We start from the raw sequence: 18,386 nt of genomic DNA, 5'->3' as shown, positions 1-18,386 counted from the left end.
AGAGCAGGCCAGATGAAGGTGGGTTTCGCCTCAGAGCTTGATGGGGAAATGACCATGGGGAGAGATTGGCCCCCATTATACGATGTCCTAAACAAAGTAAAACAAGCAGAATTGGAAAGAAAGGGATGGCCCCAAGTAGAAGGCTGGATAGCAGAGGAAGAAGAGCCTGGTTCCTCTGAGGAAGAAGTGCTAGACTTTAGGAAAGCTGATCTCAATGCACTTGGTAGACTTTAGGAAAGCTGATCTCAATGCACTCAGGCGATTAGTCAAGGAAGCACTGCAGAGTAGGAGTTTTGATGGGATGGGAGCCCAAGAAGGGTGGCTGTACCTAAAGGAAACGATTCTTCGGGCACAAAGCAAGACGGTCCCCGAGCGAGGCAAAAGAGGGAAAGGGGCCAGGAGGCTTCCATGGCTGACCAGAGAAATCCAGGGCAGCCTACGGGCCAAAAGGGGAGCATATAAAAAGTGGAAACAGGGTGAGATCACTAAAGAGGAATATACCTCCTCTGCTCGTGCTTGTAGGGAGGCAGTTAGGCAGGCCAAAGCTACCATGGAGCTGAGGATGGCAACCCAAGTAAAGGACAACAAGAAATTGTTTTTTAGATATATTGGGAGTAAAAGGAAGGCCCAGGGAGGAATAGGACCACTGCTAAATGGGCAGAAACAATTGGTGACAGATAGGGGGGACAAGGCTGAACTCCTCAACGAGTTCTTTGCCTCAGTGTTCCTAAGTGAGGGGCACGACAAGTCTCTCATTGGGGTTGTAGAGAGGCAGCAGCAAGGCGCCAGACTTCCATACGTAGATCCTGAGGTGGTGCAGAGTCACTTGGAAGAACTGGATGCCTTTAAGTCGGCAGGCCCTGATGGGCTCCATCCGAGGGTGCTGAAGGCGCTGGCCGACATCATTGCAGAGCCACTGGCGGGAATATTCGAACGCTCGTGGCGCATGGGCCAAGTCCCAGAAGACTGGAAAAGGGCTAACGTGGTTCCCATTTTCAAAAAGGGGAGGAAGGAGGACCCGGGCAACTACAGGCTGGTCAGTCTCACCTCCATCCTTGGTAAAGTCTTTGAAAAAATTATCAAGGCTCACATTTGTGAGAGCCCGGCAGGGCAAATTATGCTGAGGGGAAACCAGCATGGGTTTGTGGCGGGCAGATCGTGCCTGACCAACCTAGTCTCTTTCTATGACCAGGTTACGAAACGCCTGGACACAGGAGGAGGGGTGGATGTCATATACTTAGACTTCAGGAAGGCCTTCGATACGGTATCCCACCCCATACTGGTGAACAAGTTAAGAGGCTGTGATGTGGATGACTGCACAGTCCGGTGGGTGGTGAATTGGCTAGCGGGTCGCACCCAAAGAGTCGTGGTAGATGGGTCGGTCTCGACCTGGAAGGGTGTGGGCAGTGGGGTCCCGCAGGGTTCGGTCCTTGGACCGATACTCTTTAATGTCTTCATCAGTGACTTGGATGAGGGAGTGAAATGTACTCTGTCCAAGTTTGCAGATGACACAAAGCTATGGGGAGAAGTGGACACGCCGGAGGGCAGGGAACAGCTGCAGGCAGACCTGGATAGGTTGGACAAGTGGGCAGAAAACAACAGGATGCAGTTCAACAAGGAGAAATGCAAAGTGCTGCACCTAGGGAGGAAAAATGTCCAGCACACTTACAGCCTAGGGAATGATCTGCTGGGTGGCACAGAGGTGGAAAGGGATCTTGGAGTCCTAGTGGACTCCAAGATGAACATGAGCCGGCAGTGTGATGAAGCCATCAGAAAAGCCAATGGCACTTTATTGTGCATCAGCAGATGCATGACAAATAGGTCCAGGGAGGTGATACTTCCTCTCTATAGGGCGCTGGTCAGACCGCAGTTGGAGTACTGCTTGCAATTCTGGGCGCCACACTTCAAGAAGGATGCGGATAACCTGGAGAGGGTACAGAGGAGGGCAACTCGTATGGTCAAGGGCCTGCAGACCAAGCCCTACGAGGAGAGACTAGAGAAACTGGACCTTTTCAGCCTCCGCAAGAGAAGGTTGAGAGGTGACCTTGTGGCTGCCTATAAGTTCATCACGGGGGCACAGAAGGGAATTGGTGAGTATTTATTCACCAAGGCGCCCCCGGGGGTTACAAGAATCAATGGCCGCAAGCTAGCAGAGAGCAGATTTAGATTGGACATTAGGAAGAACTTCTTCACAGTCCGAGTGGCCAAGGTCTGGAACGGTCTCCCAAGGGAGGTGGTGCTCTCCCCTACCCTGGGGGTCTTCAAGAGGAGGTTAGACGAGTATCTAGCTGGGGTCATCTAGACCCAGCACTCTTTCCTGCTTATGCAGGGGGTCGGACTTGATGATCTATTGAGGTCCCTTCCGACCCTAACATCTATGAATCTATGAACCGTTTATTAGTTTGGGAGTGGGCCCAACAGGCTCACACTTCAAGATTGCGCAAGATAGGTACCTTGCTGAATACATCACCAAATTTGTCAATGATCCACCTCAGCTCCTTTTGCTGTTCATTGGCATTGACGATCTTGTAATTTACTCTCAGTCATGGCCGGAACGTCAGCAACATGTGGAACAGTATTACAAAAACTATGCCAGTTTAAGATGACCGCGAACCCTAACAAGTGTGCATTGGGAATGCAAGAGACCAACTACCTTGGGTTTCATGTGGGACAGGGGTCCATACGCCCACTGGCAAGCAAAGTAGAGACCATAGAGAAATATAAACCTCCTCAAACAAAAAACCAAACATGCTCCTTTCTGGGTTTGGCCAACTATTATCAAAGGTTTATACCAGAAGAGGAGACCTGGAAGCCCTACAGTGGAGAGGGCTGAGAGGATGACAACAGACCTACAGGACAGAATGAGAGTGATGACTGGTAACAACACTGCATCCGTGCAACATCAAAGTAACAACAGGTTGGCACTAGGTAGAGTGTAGTGGAGGTGGAGTCCCAAGATCCTTGCACTAACAACTGACCTTAGCAAGACATCTCTGAGCTGAGAGTAACAGCAACCCCAAAGATTAAAATTTCCATCAAATACGTGGCAGGAAGTGGTTTAGGTAACTAGTGTCGGGGCAAACTGTTGGCCCACAGGACTGCAGTTGGCTCAGGGTAGCTAGAAAAGCCTAAGTGGGGAGCTCCAGACAGGCACGGAAAGTTACAATGTAGTATCAGAATTAACTGATTTGGCTCCAACTGGTTTATGTAATGTCTGTCGCAGACCCCTTTGCTGGTTTAAGATAAGGGGAGAGGGGAAGCAGCCTGAAGTCTCTGAAGCTCTGGCATGCTCTCTGGGCTGGGTGGGGCTCTCTGCTCCACAGCAGGGCTGGCCCCTCCCCTCCGCTCCCTGGCCAGAGCTTCAGAGACTTCAGGCTGCTTCCCCTCTCCCCCTCACTACTCCTTGCTAAACAGGAATTCCCCCCTCCCCTCTGCCTTGCTGAGGAGGTGTCTGTGTATTAGCTAGTAGACCACATGCTGGCTACAGGCTGTGCTGTATCAACAGGCAGAATCAACAAGTAGCTGGTAATGTCCTTCTGTTGTTGCCTTAATTGGGTGATAAACACTGTTATCAGTTCCCTGCTGGGCTAATTGCAGCACTGTGCCAGAGCCTGGCCACATTCCCTTCAGTTCCATGCTATTGAAGGAAGGGTGGGCTGCTCTAGCACCCCCCAGCTTCTAGCCTGAGCCACTGCAAGCATGTACCTGCATTTCTGGGATGTCTGACCAGTTACAAAACTGATTTAGCCTAGCCAGGTTAGACTAACCTGAAAAGATTGAATCAATTCAGGCTCAGGGTTTTTGAATGTCTGTCCCTAGCCTAGAGCTAGCTTGATTTAAACTGCTGCCAAAGCTGACTGGAAGAGTTCATACACATGCACAGACTCATAGGTGACATGTAGATGGGGTGCAGGGGGAGAGTGCTGGTGCCCCCCCTGACAGCAGGCACTCTGGCTAGTAGGGGGGCATGGAGAGCACTTGTGCCCCCCCCCCCTAAAATTGGCTTCCCCCCTTCTGTCACTGGCTCCCACCAGGCTTGGGAGGCACCAGTCGCCCATGCACAGACTGATTGCAGCTGTTCACTTTTGCCCAAGGCCTGAAAGATGTTGGGCATCTCTATTGTATTGCTCTTCTTTTGTAATGCAACTCTGAGCATAAAAATCTGTTCCTGCAATATGAGGTCTTTTGAAGAAGCAAAAAGTGCTGTACCCAAAATTGTAGATGTCGTTATAAGAGCACATTTACTTCCCTTGGATTTACTAAGAATTGAATTCTTCTGAGGACTTCTACTGACTTTTATCACATTCGTGTGGTTTATTTTTATATTTGCATGGTAAAATTTTAAGGTAGTAAATGACTAAGCATTGCAAACTATTTTGTACACATAGTTTTAAAAACATTATCTGTAGACCAAAATGTTTGTATGGTCAGCAAGTTTTATTTGCAGGCTAATTTAATAGGAATTGCACACAGTTTCATTTCTAAATTTAGTGATAGAAGATCAGATTATTCAGTGTGCAAGACAATTATCTTCTCTTTGAATCAGCAGAGCCTTATTTTACTTTGATTGATATTTTTACTGTATTTATTTGCCAGTATTCTAAAATGCCCTTGTCTTATTTTGAAAAAAATACTACTAGTTTCGTCTCTTTAGATTAAGTGTTTTTAAACCTCTTCATAAATGGCAGTAAAAAACAGCAGATTTAAAATTCAAAAGCCCGATTCCCAATGTATTTCAAGACTATCACATCATCACATTTTCAACCTCGCTCTTGAAAGAGGTCACCTAGCAGTATTTTTAGAAGACGGCAAGGATAATCTGAGAAGAAGACAAAAATTCTGAAGCCTTCGGACCCATGAAAATTATGGATTAGTAACTTCAAAGCACTGTTTAAAGATGTCACAATGACTGAAGGTGTAATTTTAGTAGTATGTGGTATGTCCTAGTAGTCAAAGATGTAATTTAAAAAAGATGTAATTTATATTTGCATGGTAAAATTTTAAGATCGTAAATGACTAAGCATTGCAAACTATCTTGTACAGCTAGTTTTAATATATGCAGGTACTATTACCAGTTCCTCATATGTGAATATGTCTTGGGTAATTGTATAAAATTAATTTTCTTGTTTTAGACGCCAGAAACAGTGTTAGTCTTTATGTTTTCTGATTGGATACTGGACCCTTTCTGCCTGATGAAGAGTAAAAGTAAGGATAATTAAAATTATGACTAGTGGCTTTATTCATAGGGCTGTGTTTTACTTATAGTCCCATTGAGATTTTTCATGATAGTTCTAAGTATTCAAGACCAAGCTGCACTGATACTGGTCTCAGTAGAAATAGGTGAAGATGAAGCATTGTAAGAAGAATCTTTGGTTGATGGAATAGACACACGTTTGCTATAGAGGCTTTTATTTAGTGAAAATGTGGTATTCTGAGCGCAATCAAAACTTTAGTTTTCCATAACTATGCGGTACTGAATACAAGTTGAAACTACTTAGGCAATCCCTCACAGTAGAGGATGATTGTCTTCCATGATTGTCCTATCTGTGGGTCTAAAAATAGCTCATGAGGCTAATCTGAGATTGACACACTCTGCTGGAACTTGGGCCCATGTTTTCATGCAGGGTGGGTGGCTCCAGACTCTTGATTTGGTCCACGACATGCGGTTTTTGCTGCTCTTGCTTTTCTGTCTCCTGCTGTCATTGTAAGGTTACGAAGTACTGAGATCTTTGCAGCAGAGTCTTTCTCCATTTGGGGTGGTTCTGGGTGACAGTCACTCATTATTTAATGTTGATGTTGCATTTTTTTTCAAGTTGGCCTTGAAGACATCCTTGAAGTGCTTTCTCTACCCTCCACTTGAGTGTACACCCTGACTGAGCTGGGAGAATAAAACTTGCTTTGTGAGTCTGGAGTTGGACATCTGGATGATGTGGCTGGCCTGGAGTCATTAATGTTGAATGAGCATTATCTCAAAGCTTGTGGTGTTTTCTTGCAAGAGGACATTAATGTTGGTGTGTCTGTCTCCCTCCTCGATTTGAAGGATCTTCTGCAGGCAGTGTTGACGGTACTTCTTCAATGACTTGAGATGTTTCCTCTACGTTGTCCGTCTCAGCTCCATACAGTACGATGGGGGATCGCAACTGGTTGATAAACTATGAGCTTGGTTTTGGATCTGATGTCACGATCTTTGAACACCCATTTCCTCAGGCATCTGAAGACTGCACTTGCACTTTTAAGGCGATGTTTGATTTCTTCATCAATGTCAGCCTTCTGTGAAAGATGGCTTCTGAGGTAGGAGAAATATTCAGTGTTCTTCTACTTTGTGGATTAAGCTCACAGCCTTGTTTCTTGGATACGTTGGATGGTTATTTCTGATTCTGTAAACTTGAACCATGCTGCTATTCAGATTAAGAATACATACTTGCCCAACTAGGTCATAAATAAGTAATCACCTTCCCCCTACTGGGCTGGGGTCATGTTACAGTGTTAATATTCAGCCTAAATTCTGACACCACCACTAGGATTGGAATATGGAGTTTAATGATGTGATAGGAGGCAATTTGATTACAAAACAAATTAATTCATATGGAGTAAAATGGCAGTCTATGGTATCCATCTGCACTAGATGTCATAGCCTGAGTAACAGTAAAGTGCAAATGAAGAGACAAATGGAGATATTCAGAAATCTGTTTACACAATCAGCCAAAAGTAACTATTACAATTCTGGTCTCAGTTTTCATTTCCTAAGTAACTACTGGTATTATTAACAGATTCCCTAGATCTTTCCTAAGTCACAAACACAGCTTTTTGTTGCAGTTCCTTAACAAATATCCTCTTTATCCAAAATCTTGCCTGGGTAGGTTTTGATGATCCATCCTCCCGCTTGTCAAATACTTAGGGTTGATTATAGGCGCAGCAGGGGATTTAGCTGAAACTATAGGACAGTGAACACAGGCCTGTATCTGACTGTTGCTAGGATACTAATAGACTATTTGAATTTATCAGAAATATTTCTTCACATAACAGAGGAATACTAATCTTTAGACTAAAGGGTGTCTTAACAACACCTGTGATGGTCATAGCAATAACTGAAACTCAGTGCTCGAAGGTGTGAACTGCTGCCCCTGTATGTAAAGGGAAGGATGATGCAGTAATTAGGGTGCTGCTGGGGTATTTGGAAGACCTGAGTTCGAGACCTCGTTTTGCCACAGGCTGTCTATGAGAACTTGGCATGTCACCTTGCCTCTCTGTGCTTCCATTTCCCATCTGTAAAATCTCTGACAGAAGTATTCTCATGCGGTTTACATTAAATATCATTAACTACTTGGATACTTCAGGAATTGGGGACATTTAAGTACTTTGGTGCAGACTAGAGATGTATTGATGGAAATGTTTCTGAGCCCCAGTTATAATCCTTCCAAAGCTTTAAAACACTAGAGGTGCCTCAGTCACCATGCCCCTTGGGTGCTGTCTATTTAGCAGCTGGAAGGGTCCAAATAGTCCTTCCCAGCTTCCTCAGATGGTCATTCTCCTGCCAGAGAGCCCAACAGTCACAGCGACACAGCTCCTCACTCTCCATCTGCTCTTGGATGTCTCTTTTGAAGCACATGGTAAGAGCAGCTGTTAATTGTCCCTTAGAACAGTGGTTCTCACCCTTTTTCCTACAGGGACCCAGTTGCAAAGATCCATGGCCTGTCCCAACCCACACCTCCCTGCCCCTGCCGGTGCCTGCCCCCCCGACCATGCTGGTGTCCCTCACTCGCAACCTGCAAGCCTCTGCCAGAGGGGCCCCCAGCTGCCCCCATCCCGCTCAGACCAGAGTGTAGTGCCTGCGGCAGCTCTAGCTCGTGCAGGTAGCAATGGAGTGAGTCTGGCCCCAGCACGCGCCAGAGGGAGGAGGAGAAGAGGCCTGTGCCCCCCCGCCCCCCCTTCCCCTGTGCTGTGGCTGCTGCACCACACCAGGCAGCCTGGTCATGGCTCTTCCCACCTCCCCAAGCAGCATCTCCCAGCCGCCCTGCCCCTGCGAGCATGGGCCCCGGCCCTGGTACTGCCAGCCCAGCCATGCAGCTCTCCCCTGCCCCCTTCCACCACTGGAAGGGGCAGATGCCTTCCCGCCACCCCTCTGCCCTACCGCAGCTCGCGACCCTTTGAAATATTCTTGTCATCCACTTTTGGGTCATGGTCCATGGGTTGAGAAATGCTGCCTTAGAAGATTCTCAGTTGATGGGCTCCTATCTCCTCACTCCTTCAATTTCTGGCCTTTCCTTTCTCATCTCCCTCTGCAACTTATCGTGTGCTTTTATCATACCATCTTTATGCTGATGACTCATAAAACTTCCACCCACGGATAAACTCACCTTTTAGCCAGTTTTGCCTCTTGGCCTGTCTTCTGGCAGCTCTTTGCTGATGTAATCAGAAAATAAGCCAACTTTCTTTACCCAGGCTCAGGGCTGTTCTATACAGGTTCAGGGCCCTTAGCATAAGTGAAGACCTGCTTTAGAGCTGTTGTAATTGTATCTACTTTTGCTGACTCCAAGGCTTCACCGTTCTGGCAGCTGGGGATTGCTTTGGGGTAGGGGCATGTCAGCCACAGTGAGATGCAAACTGTGTAAGTGTCTTATTTACTTGAATCTAAGATGTCCCTGAATTCAAGACAGCCCCCATAATAATGAGATTCTATATATGCACAATTTAAAATTTGTTATAACTCTCCAGGTATAGAACCTAAGTATCAGAGGATTGTCTTGAATTCATCCCCCCACCCTGACTGCTACAACAGGGAAAGCAGTAGCTGGGGGCCCCCCTTGCCCTCTGTCCCCTGACTTCTCCCTGCAGCCATCCTGCCCCCCACCAACACCCTTGCCCCCAGCTCCTGGCAGCCTCTGCCTCTTCCCCCTCCATTCCCCAGTCTCTGCCTTTGTCACCCACGCCATTTTCTGTCAGACACTGCTCTGTTCCCTCCTGGGAACACAGCACATGGAAGAGCAGTTCTTGCTGTCCATGAAACAGTGTTGGCACTACTGACTGGCCAGGCAGGGAATGGAGTTGCCATGTGCTCTGTGCCCTGGAGGGAATCCAGCCCCAGTCAAGTTGGGCTGTGCCTGACAATAACTTAAGGGAGGAGGAAAACGGGGTTGGGCAGAAGCTGCAGACGGCAAGCAGCAAGGGGGCTGCTATGGGTGAGTCTGACTCTGGCCCCAGCCTGGGCTCAGGGCCAGTCAGAGCTGCAGCAGCCACCTGCCCCCCACTCCACTTTGTACATGAATCTAAGACATGCCAATGGAGGGGGGGGGGAACCCTCATCTTAGATTCGAGTAAATACAGTATTCTTCTTGTTTCTTACTTGAGATTTTGCTCTGGTCCTAGCAATCAATGACCAGCTACAGATAGAGCTGTGCTCTTGCAAACCCTGTGTGTTGTGGAGGATAAGCTTTGGTGTAGCTGCATTCTGTTTTAGTCACATGATGTCTCAATACAGACCCTGAAGCCCTCCGCTATCAACCTCTTTCCATTCAGAGGAATATTGATTCACTGAGTCTCTGTTGCTAAGGACATGACAACTAGGACAAAATAGCTTGTTTACTTATAATTCTCACCTTTAATTGTTTTGGTCCAAACCTTATTTATTTCAGAATAAGCACACCCCATTTTGGTATCATTTAAGCTTTGTCTCCATGAGAACTGATTGAGTTAAAACTAGTGCAAACCCTGATTTCAATGCATCCAGCTTTATCTCAATTTATTTAAAATTGACACTGAATCTGTTCAAACAAAACCAAGTAATGTCCGCACAGGGATTGTGTCTAACTAGATTGTAACACTCTTCCTTGTACTTTAATACTCCCTTATCTTCTTGCAAATAAATTTTTTATAAGGGACCTTATCAAAAGTTCTCAGAAAACCCAAATACACTCTGCCCCAGAACACTCTTTATCAGCTATTTCCCTTCTTCAGAAGGTCCCAGGAGGCTCGAGGAACACAATTTTTCTTACATCAGGAAGGCCATTTGATCCAGCAAAGTCACACTTACTGATGGCCTGAATTTGTTCTGTATTGGATTAATTTCACCATGTGTTTGCCAGGTACTGAAGTTATAAAAGTACTTGTAAGATAATATTACATAATAAATGAATATGCAACTGCCAGGTTCAAAGGCTGCTACACACACATTAACCAATTGACAAAAACAAACATTAGAGAGTGAGGTCAAACTCCCTGGTCCGTATTTTCCTTGATTACCTTTTACTCCTTTTTAAACTATTAATTGCAACATTAGCAACCTTTTAATATAGAGGAACAATTGCAGGTTTCTAAGGTTAAATTCCATCCAAAACTGATTGATTTAAGGCCCTGTGGGAGGGAAAGCATGTTAAACAGAATTAAGAAGAGCAAAGCAAAGGGATTTGGTATCTGATTGCGAAGATGAAGCAGAATCAAGACTACCCAGGGAAATTAGTGTTGAAAAGCTTCTTGTTGCTTTATATAATAAGAGGGGAGCAGATGCTATGGCTCTCTAAAGGGTGCAGCTGCACATGACCTCAGATGTTCTTGAAGGGATTCTGAAACCCAAATATCTTGGCTTAGTTGGGAAACTCTGCACAGGCCCAAAGCAGAGAATGTACCAAAAGGCTTGAATAAATACCTTGTGCTGCTGTTACTTGTCCCCAGGGAAAGCCCATGCCATGTGCGCTCTGGTGTGCAGCAGGTTATGCCGGGTGGGGTAGGGGAGGCTGGGGCCACCAACTGTTGTCCCCAGCAGCCCTACGTAGGGTCCTGGGCAGGGCTGGATTAGCCCTTTAGTGGGCCGTAGGCAAACAAACTTGTGGGCCCCTACTTTTTTTCACTCAATAATAATAGTATGTAAAATAAGCATAACTGGGCCCCTTCTTCATGTAGGGACCTAGGTACGTGCCTAGTTTGCCTATGCATTAATCTGGCCCTGGTCCTAGGGGCCCTGGGAGATGCAGACACAGCGCTCCTGGCTGGCAATCAGTGTGTGGCTCCAGCTGGCCAGGCTCTGGTCTTGGGTGGCATGTAGTGCTGCCATGTGCACTGCCCTGTTTTTTTTTGGCTTGGGCCTTTTTGACCCTGGGATTTCCCAGGGTCAAAACCCCCCACAAGCTGCGAAGTGGGAGTGTGGGAAACACTTGCGTGTGGGGTCTGTAGCACTGCAGATAGGTCTGCAGTGCCATATACCACACACCCATGCTTGTCTGGATGCTCCCTATATGTTTAATATTAAAAGGGAGTGAAGAGGGGTCCTTTAAATGCAGGAAATCCTGTTTTAAGCTTGCAAATGCCCTTTTTGTATTGCTAGCTTTGCACTTCTTTTTGGGACAGTCTGATCTGCATGCTTTTCATGTGGAACTGAACTGGACATGGCTGTTTCTGCTTAACACCAACATGAGCACCTTGTGTAAAATGCTATCAATAGCAAAAGAGCATCATTAATCAATGTTACAGCTGCTCTGGACATAGAGTTAATTAGTTGTCTTCCAAGTTAACAGAAGAGGCGTGTTCTTTTCTTTTGAATGATAAGCTTTGTTTAAAAAAGGCTTTAAAACTCGCACCGAATGGCACCTCTTTACAACAAACATTATAACCTAAATAAGGGGGAGTTATATATCGTAAACCACGGACTTAAGGCAAATATTGGTAACGTGTGAGATTTAAGAGCAGTGGTCAGAGTAAAGGGGACCTGCAAAGGATTTGTACGAGTTGGGTTTGTGTCCCTTTTCGGTACCTGGTTTTCACCTAGAAAAACAGCAGGAGCATTGAGGCTGCCCCGGGTCTCTTGGAAGGCAACTGAGGCGCTGACCAGGATTGGCTGCAGGCTCTCCCTTGTGCAGTGAAGAGGTGGAGCTGGGTCTTATAATACGTATTTCCCTCTTCCAAAATGTTAAGTCGTGGAAGCGAAAAGTGCCCCCCCCCCGGGCGGGCTCTGCGGCGGGCGGGGGCGGGGATGCGCCGCCGCGTTTTCTGTCGGAGGGGGAGGCCTCGCCGCCCTGCCTTTAAGGCGCGGAGAGGCAGCGCCGCCGCCGCCAGTGCTGCAGGGGCCGGAGCGGAGCCGGGTGAGCGCGGCGGGCGGGCGGGCGGGCGGGCGGGAGCCTCCTCCCCGGGCTGCCCCGTGGTGGTCCCCGGCGGGGGCAGAGAGAGGAGCCGCGGGTAGGGCGGTCCCTGCGCGCCCCCCGCCCCCGCAGGCCCCTGGCACAGCTGTCTCGCACGTGCGTGTCGGCGCCCCGGGGCCCTGCGGGCGGGCTGGACCCTCGTGGCCTTTCCGCCCTCGGCCCCGGGTCCGTGAGTGACAGCGGGCCGGGCCGGGCCATTGGGTCTGCAGAGGTGACGCGCCGTGCGCACCCTCCTGCAACCGTGCCGCGCATCCCGGGCCCCTGCGGTGCTCGAGGGAGAGGGGGCGGCAGGAGGAGGGAGGCTTTTCCTTAGCAGGCGCTGCCTGAGGAATTGGATTTTTTCGGGGTGGTCGTGGGTCATTGCTGTGGTTGGCGGCCTGGTATCACCAGAGGGAGAAACTGTTTCGGCGAGGAGCGGATTCAGGCCTGCGCCTCCTGCGTCGCACAAAGGACCAGTGGGGGGAAGGCGAGGCCACGCGAGCATCCGTCCGTCTGAAGACCGTGGTTGTCGAAGCTAAAGGTTTCGTGTCTTAATGCCAGTCCTCACGGGAATGGATTCCCGGCTGGGCTCCACATCAGGGCGTCTCGGATAGTTTGCGGCAGGTGACGGACAGCTGCTGAAAGATTCCAGAGTGTGACATGCACGTGATGTCATAGTGGCAGTGATGTCATAAGTCATGTTGCGATCAGCATGATTTCTCCGTAGATGTGGAGTTGTAAGCAGGAGGCAGCTTTCAAGGAGGACAGATTGACCTGGTTCAAATTGTGCTAGCAAGTAAGAGGAGGAAAAGTTGAACGTTGTGGCGCCGGGCATGCCCAGTCTGTTGTACTAGGCTCCTCAAACCCTGGGATTCCTTTCATGGGGTAGTAAGGCTGCATTTTATTGTTTCTTCTTGAAATATTTCAAATAAACAATAAGACGCGTTTATATAGATCATCTGACTGTGTAACCAACCTCCCAGCTTCTGAATTTAAAAATCTGTTGACACAAGTCAGAAGCTAAGCGTCTTGGAACAAACCTGGCTAAATCAGGTACAGAGCAGATGCAGAATTATTTTTTTATTCCCCACAGCTCTGTGCGGATATCTGCTGTGTTTGAATTCAGTCTGCCTGCTTAATGATAGATATAATTTCCGCAGTATAGAAGTCCTCCATGACCTTGCACAGATTTGTGCTTCATACAGGTTAGCTTTCCTTTTCTTCCCTTTGCCAAACTGAGCCCTAAATACACATCTGTGTTCAGTAATCATTGGAAGCAGCACTCCCGGTTATGCCCGTTATCCTCCGCTAGCTAAACATGACTTCATCAGAAGGAGTTTGCTGGGTAGATTATGTAACATTCCCCAAGATGCAGCGTATGAGAAACTGCTGATCCTAGAGAAGTGGCAGCACTCGAGGGATGATGCTCTGGTATCTTGCTGCTTCACGTTTAAATCTTCTTGAATCTTGTGAATGATATTAAATGAGCTAAGGTCAATGGTTCTCAACCATGTTAGACTCAAGTAGATTCCAGTCCTTAGGCTTCACTCATTTTTGACTATAGAAAAATGATAATTTTTTTTTCTGTTGCAAAGAGCTTGGCAGGGTCACAGTAGATCAGAATAGAATGTGTTTAACAGTATGGATTCCTATTCGAAATCCCTGGGTTTATCTTGTGAATCATGTTTGCACACCTAACAGTGCATGACACCCCATGGTACTTTTGAAAGGCACCCCTGGTTGCCACAGCATCCTGGTTGGGAATCACCGGTTTACATTAATTCAGTTTTTGTGACTTGTCATCCCTCTTTTAATCATGCTACACAGTGCAGTGCTGTTGAATCCTACCTGGGGCTAACTTTTTTTGAATGAAGAAAAATGCTTGAGTTATTTCTCTCAGAATTTTTTTTCTCTTCCTTGCTGGGCCTTGAATTGGCATAAAAGAGAGAGTATAGACTAAGATTCAAATCTCATTTAGCCTGGCATGTCAGTCCTCTGACTGACAGCCCTTGTGAGACAATGCAGGTAACGTACTGTACTGGTAAGTGGGATTTTCTGCTTTTGAAACTTCTGGTTAGTCAGTTGTATTGATGGAAATGATTCTTTTATTGCCTGATGAGTACTTTGTGGTAATTCTTTCGGCTCTTCCTTGTGCTTTTGATACTTATGAATCAAATTATTTTCACTTGGCCATTTGGTTAAGAGCTGTCTGGGCCCTGTTCTGGAGGGGTGTAAGTACTATTTTCCCTTCTGCCTTTGTTCTACTGCTTAATTATGTATCGTCTCTGGCAGCCCTGTGACTGTTGGGTAACAGGGTTTTATTCTGGATCTTTTTCAAGAAAGTTTTAATTAGAGAAATAGCTTGGGTCTAATGTTAGCTCATGTCTCTAGGAAGCAGTGCTCTTGGCTTTTGCTCCCAGAATATGCCATTAGCTGACTGTAAACTTCATTGCATCTAAGAATTGCCATTTGCTGGGTCAGACCGTAGGCCCATCTTGCCTCACATCCTGTATCCACTAGGGGTGCCACGACTCCTCCCTGGCTGCTGCTGGAGCTGCGGGCCATGGAGCAGCAGGAGCCCAGCTGAGCTGCTGCAGGCTCCTGTCCCCTCCACCACTACCACCTTGCCTGGACCAAGAGCCTCCCTCCCCTCTTGTAGGGGCAGGGGGGCCTCCTGCCTCACCCACCACCAGCTGCCACCTGCTGCCATGGCCTCCTGCAGCAAGTGGGGACCCCACAACGCCAGTGGGACCCCTCCATCATCAGCCCCACCAGCTGGCTTTCTGGCTGCTCCAGCAGCAACCCCATGTCTACCTTCCTGTGGTAAGTCCTGTGCTCCACTCCACTTCTCCCAGTGTCTTGTGGACCGCTGAGTAAGCCAGCGGTGTGCTTCTGCACTCCCTCCTGTGTGTTGCTTGTTTGTCCCCACCACACCACCCAGTTAGCTGGAGGAGGCACCCTGGACCCCCCCACCCCTGCAGCAAGCCACCTTCTCCCCTCCCCACAGGCAGAGGGGGAGCATGTGGCTCCCCAGCCCACACCCCACCTGATTCCTTCCCACCTAGCCTCCCATGGCAGGAGCCCCCTGAGGGGGCTGCTGCACTGATGGCTCCCAACCAAGGGGCAGCCAATGATGTGAGGGAGACCTTGCAGGGCCTGGGAAGTCCCCCTGGCCAGTCTCCCCAGGAGGGGGCACAGGGTCCCCCCAAAACCAAATTAGCAGCACCTGCAAGGACCAGCATTAGCAAGCGCACTACCCACTCAGCCTTCCTTCAGCTCTGCAAGCCCCGCTGCTCAGCCCAGCATCTGACCTGCAGGTTTCCCTGCAGCCTCAACACCTCGGTCCTCTGCCTCCTCTGCCCACACCATGTCAGGCAGTTGTGGCCCCCTCCCTGCCATCAGCAGGCACAATGGGGTGCACTTTGACATGCCTGAAATAGAGCTGCTCCCCTTTGAAAATTATGTGCTTGTGCTTGCTTTAGCAGTGGGCCCCCTGAAGATTGTGGCAGCCTCTGGGCGCTATGGTAAGGGTGTCTTCTACCTTGCCATGGAGGGCGTCACGCTGGAGGTGGCAGGAAGGAGCTCACAGTGTGGGGCAAACATGTCCCCCTCGAAACCCTGGAAGAGCTTGGGACCTTGGTGGTCAGCCCTGTCCCCTCCTTTAGTCCTAACTGGGCCCTCATGCCCTTTCTGCAAGGCCTAGAGAGAGTCCTCTCCCCAGTCATCACTCTCTCGCTGGGGTGCCAGGACCCCAGCTTCCGCCATATCCAGTCCTTCCACCATCCAGTCACCATCCAGCTGACAGCAGAGGGAGGGGGACCTTTATGGCTACATGGCAAGGGAGGTGAGGTGCTTCTAATGCCAGGTACCAGGACGCCTCCACTAAGAGTGCCCCCTCAGTTAGCAACGGGGGGCACTGCAGCCCCTGCCAAGGAGAGGGATGCCACCACCACCAGCACCCCAGCATCCAGCCCCCCCTGCAAATTCAGGGGGCCCCATGCCACAGCCACCAGTGGGGTCCCAAAGAATACCTGCTCCTACCACCCCACCATCAGCCCTTCATAACTCCATACTGCTCCTGGTGCCCCAGGATGACCCCTCCCTGGGCCACCCTGAGGCTGGGTGGGTGCTGGTCCCATAGAGGCAGCAATCGGGCATCCAGAGCAAAGCGAAGCACAAGGCTCAGGTGCAGTTCAGAACCTCCGACATGGAGAAGGCTCCCCTCCCATCACCTAAGATGAGGGCTGACATTGATGTCATGCCCACCATCTGTCCAGCTGCACCAGAAATCCCACCCCCACAAAAATTTAAAAAGATAAATTGTTACCACCATGGAGGAGGGCCCAGGATGACATGGCCATGCTGCGGTAGAGGAGCTCATGGAGGAGATCCCAATTATGCTGGCTGCGACCTGCTCCAGACCACTGCAGGCACTGGGGCCTTAGCCCCAGCCACCCCAGGGGCATGTCCAGCAATGGAGTCCTCCCCCTCTGGCCATCTCCACCAGTGGGGGGTCTGCATCTGGGACTCATGCTAGTGGGCCCGATGGGGAAGAGTCCTTTTCTCAGGGCTCTGGGGAGGGCACTCTCATCCTGCAGATGCCTGAACATGTTCCAACACTGATCAAATCTACTCCAGTGTCCCCTGTGGCCCTGGTGCCGAGGGGGGGGGAAACAGGGTCCCCCACCAAACACCTCCCCAACCCCAAAGGAACCTTGCACAGGAACCCCTGCCATTTGCTGTGCCACTCCCCATGCTACCCCCTGCCTCACCCCGAGGGGCTGCATCTCTTCCTCTTCCAGTATCAGGAGGCATTTATACACATACATTCTCATGCCCGGATGTGCCAGAGATCTGGTGTGTTGGAGCAGACTCCATTAATTGAGTCCGCTCCATATGTGACCTGACGCTCATGGTGCTGTATTGCTTCCAGTTGTATAAGTGGCGAAATGCACGTCAGTGTGGAGAAAATGGCAGCAGTGTGCTGTTGAATTAAAACACCTTCTGTCTGCATTAGTTCAAAAGCATACCACTGCCATTTTCTGCACGCTAACACACATTTTGTCATTTATACAACTGTAAGTGACGCAGCACTGGGTGCTTTTCAAAGCACCTGGCGCTTGCATTGTAAAAATGTCTAGGGGGCCCAGGACGGCATGGCCGTGGACTGTGTAGTGGACCATGTGGCAGCCTTTCCCTGGGCCTCTGTTCCCACTTGGGTGGAGGAGAGGGAAATGCTCACCCCACCCGGCAGCCAGGAAGAGCCCATCAAACTACAGGACCAGCAGGAGGGCGACTGGGAGTCTGTGAGCTCCATAGAGCTGGCAGACTTCTTGGCCCCAGTGGTACCCAGGGAGGAGCTGCTCCAGTTCTTGCATCTCTCCCTCTCACTTTGGACCACTGGGGGGATTTCCACCCAGTCCTCAACTCAGTGAGGGCTCTGGTGGGGGAAGGCAAGGGACACAAGTGGAGCAATGCCAAAAACTATCACTGGGTCCTCAGCTTTTACGACTCCCTCTTTGTATTTGGCAAGATGGCGGGATTGATGGGCCCTGTGGTTGGTGTTGCCACCTTTGAAAGCCCCACCAAGCCTAACAATAGCTCCCACCAATAAGATCTCTCACTGTGGTTACCTTCAATGTGCATGGCTGCAGGATGGGTCTCTGCAGGTGCCAGGTACTCTCCTTCCTTCTTCCAGGAGAGGGGGTACTCTGTACTTTTCCTGCAGGAGACCCATACAACTCCAGCCGCCAATTGGCTTTGGCAGCTGGAGTGGGGAGACAGGGTCTACTTCAGCCACCCCCCAGAGACATCCCGTGGGGCGGCCACCCTGTTGTCCCTGATCCTGTAGCCAGAGGTCGCTCTCACCATGGAGGTATTGCCAGGCTACCTGCTTCATCTCTGGGACCAAGTTGCAAGAAAGGATGAGGGCTTCCTATGCAGACCTCTTCCCATTGTATCTGACCAATGCTGATACCTGCCAGGTCCTGTGGGAGGGACTGCCAGGGTCGTCCCTGGGAGGGGGCAACCACCCCAGGCCCCGCACATGGACTGACTTGCCCCAGGCCCCACACCCTGCTCGGGTCACCTCTGGGGACTGCCATAGGTTAGTGTGGGTGACCAGGGCTGAACTTGAGAGTCTTCTCACCCTGACCAGGCTCTCAGATGCCCTCTGCCTGATGCCCACCAACATAGTATGGGGCATTGACGGGCTGACTGTGGAGTTCTGTCCTCGGCTTGGACCTTGCCAGAGTCTGGGTTGAGTCCGAAGGGGATGGG

General features: G+C 49.5%; 2 protein-coding genes across 6 annotated transcripts in view; one reads left to right on the top strand and one right to left on the bottom strand.

The window, feature by feature from the left end:
• Positions 1-11,914, bottom strand: part of DNASE1L3 (deoxyribonuclease 1 like 3) — a 41,977-nt gene extending 30,063 nt beyond the window's left edge. The window contains exon 1 of the mRNA XM_059716047.1: positions 11,744-11,914. The gene's annotated coding sequence lies outside the window, so the exon portion shown is untranslated. The remainder of the gene's footprint in view (positions 1-11,743) is intronic.
• The window catches only part of ABHD6 (abhydrolase domain containing 6, acylglycerol lipase), a 76,994-nt gene that overhangs the window by 13,533 nt on the left and 45,075 nt on the right, over positions 1-18,386 (top strand). The window contains exons 2-3 of one of the 5 annotated variants that reach the window (XM_019495467.2): positions 5,133-5,205; positions 5,814-6,291. The gene's annotated coding sequence lies outside the window, so the exon portion shown is untranslated. Of the gene's footprint in view, positions 1-5,132; positions 5,206-5,813; positions 6,292-11,973; positions 12,072-12,307; positions 12,904-14,697; positions 14,931-18,386 lie in introns of those variants that run through there. The other 4 variants (XM_059716046.1, XM_014596585.3, XM_019495468.2 and 1 more) reach the window with 4 other exon arrangements.

This window comes from Alligator mississippiensis, chromosome 12, assembly GCF_030867095.1.
Source record: "Alligator mississippiensis isolate rAllMis1 chromosome 12, rAllMis1, whole genome shotgun sequence".
NCBI lineage: Eukaryota > Metazoa > Chordata > Crocodylia > Alligatoridae > Alligator > Alligator mississippiensis.
This window is presented reverse-complemented; position numbering and strand designations above follow the sequence as displayed.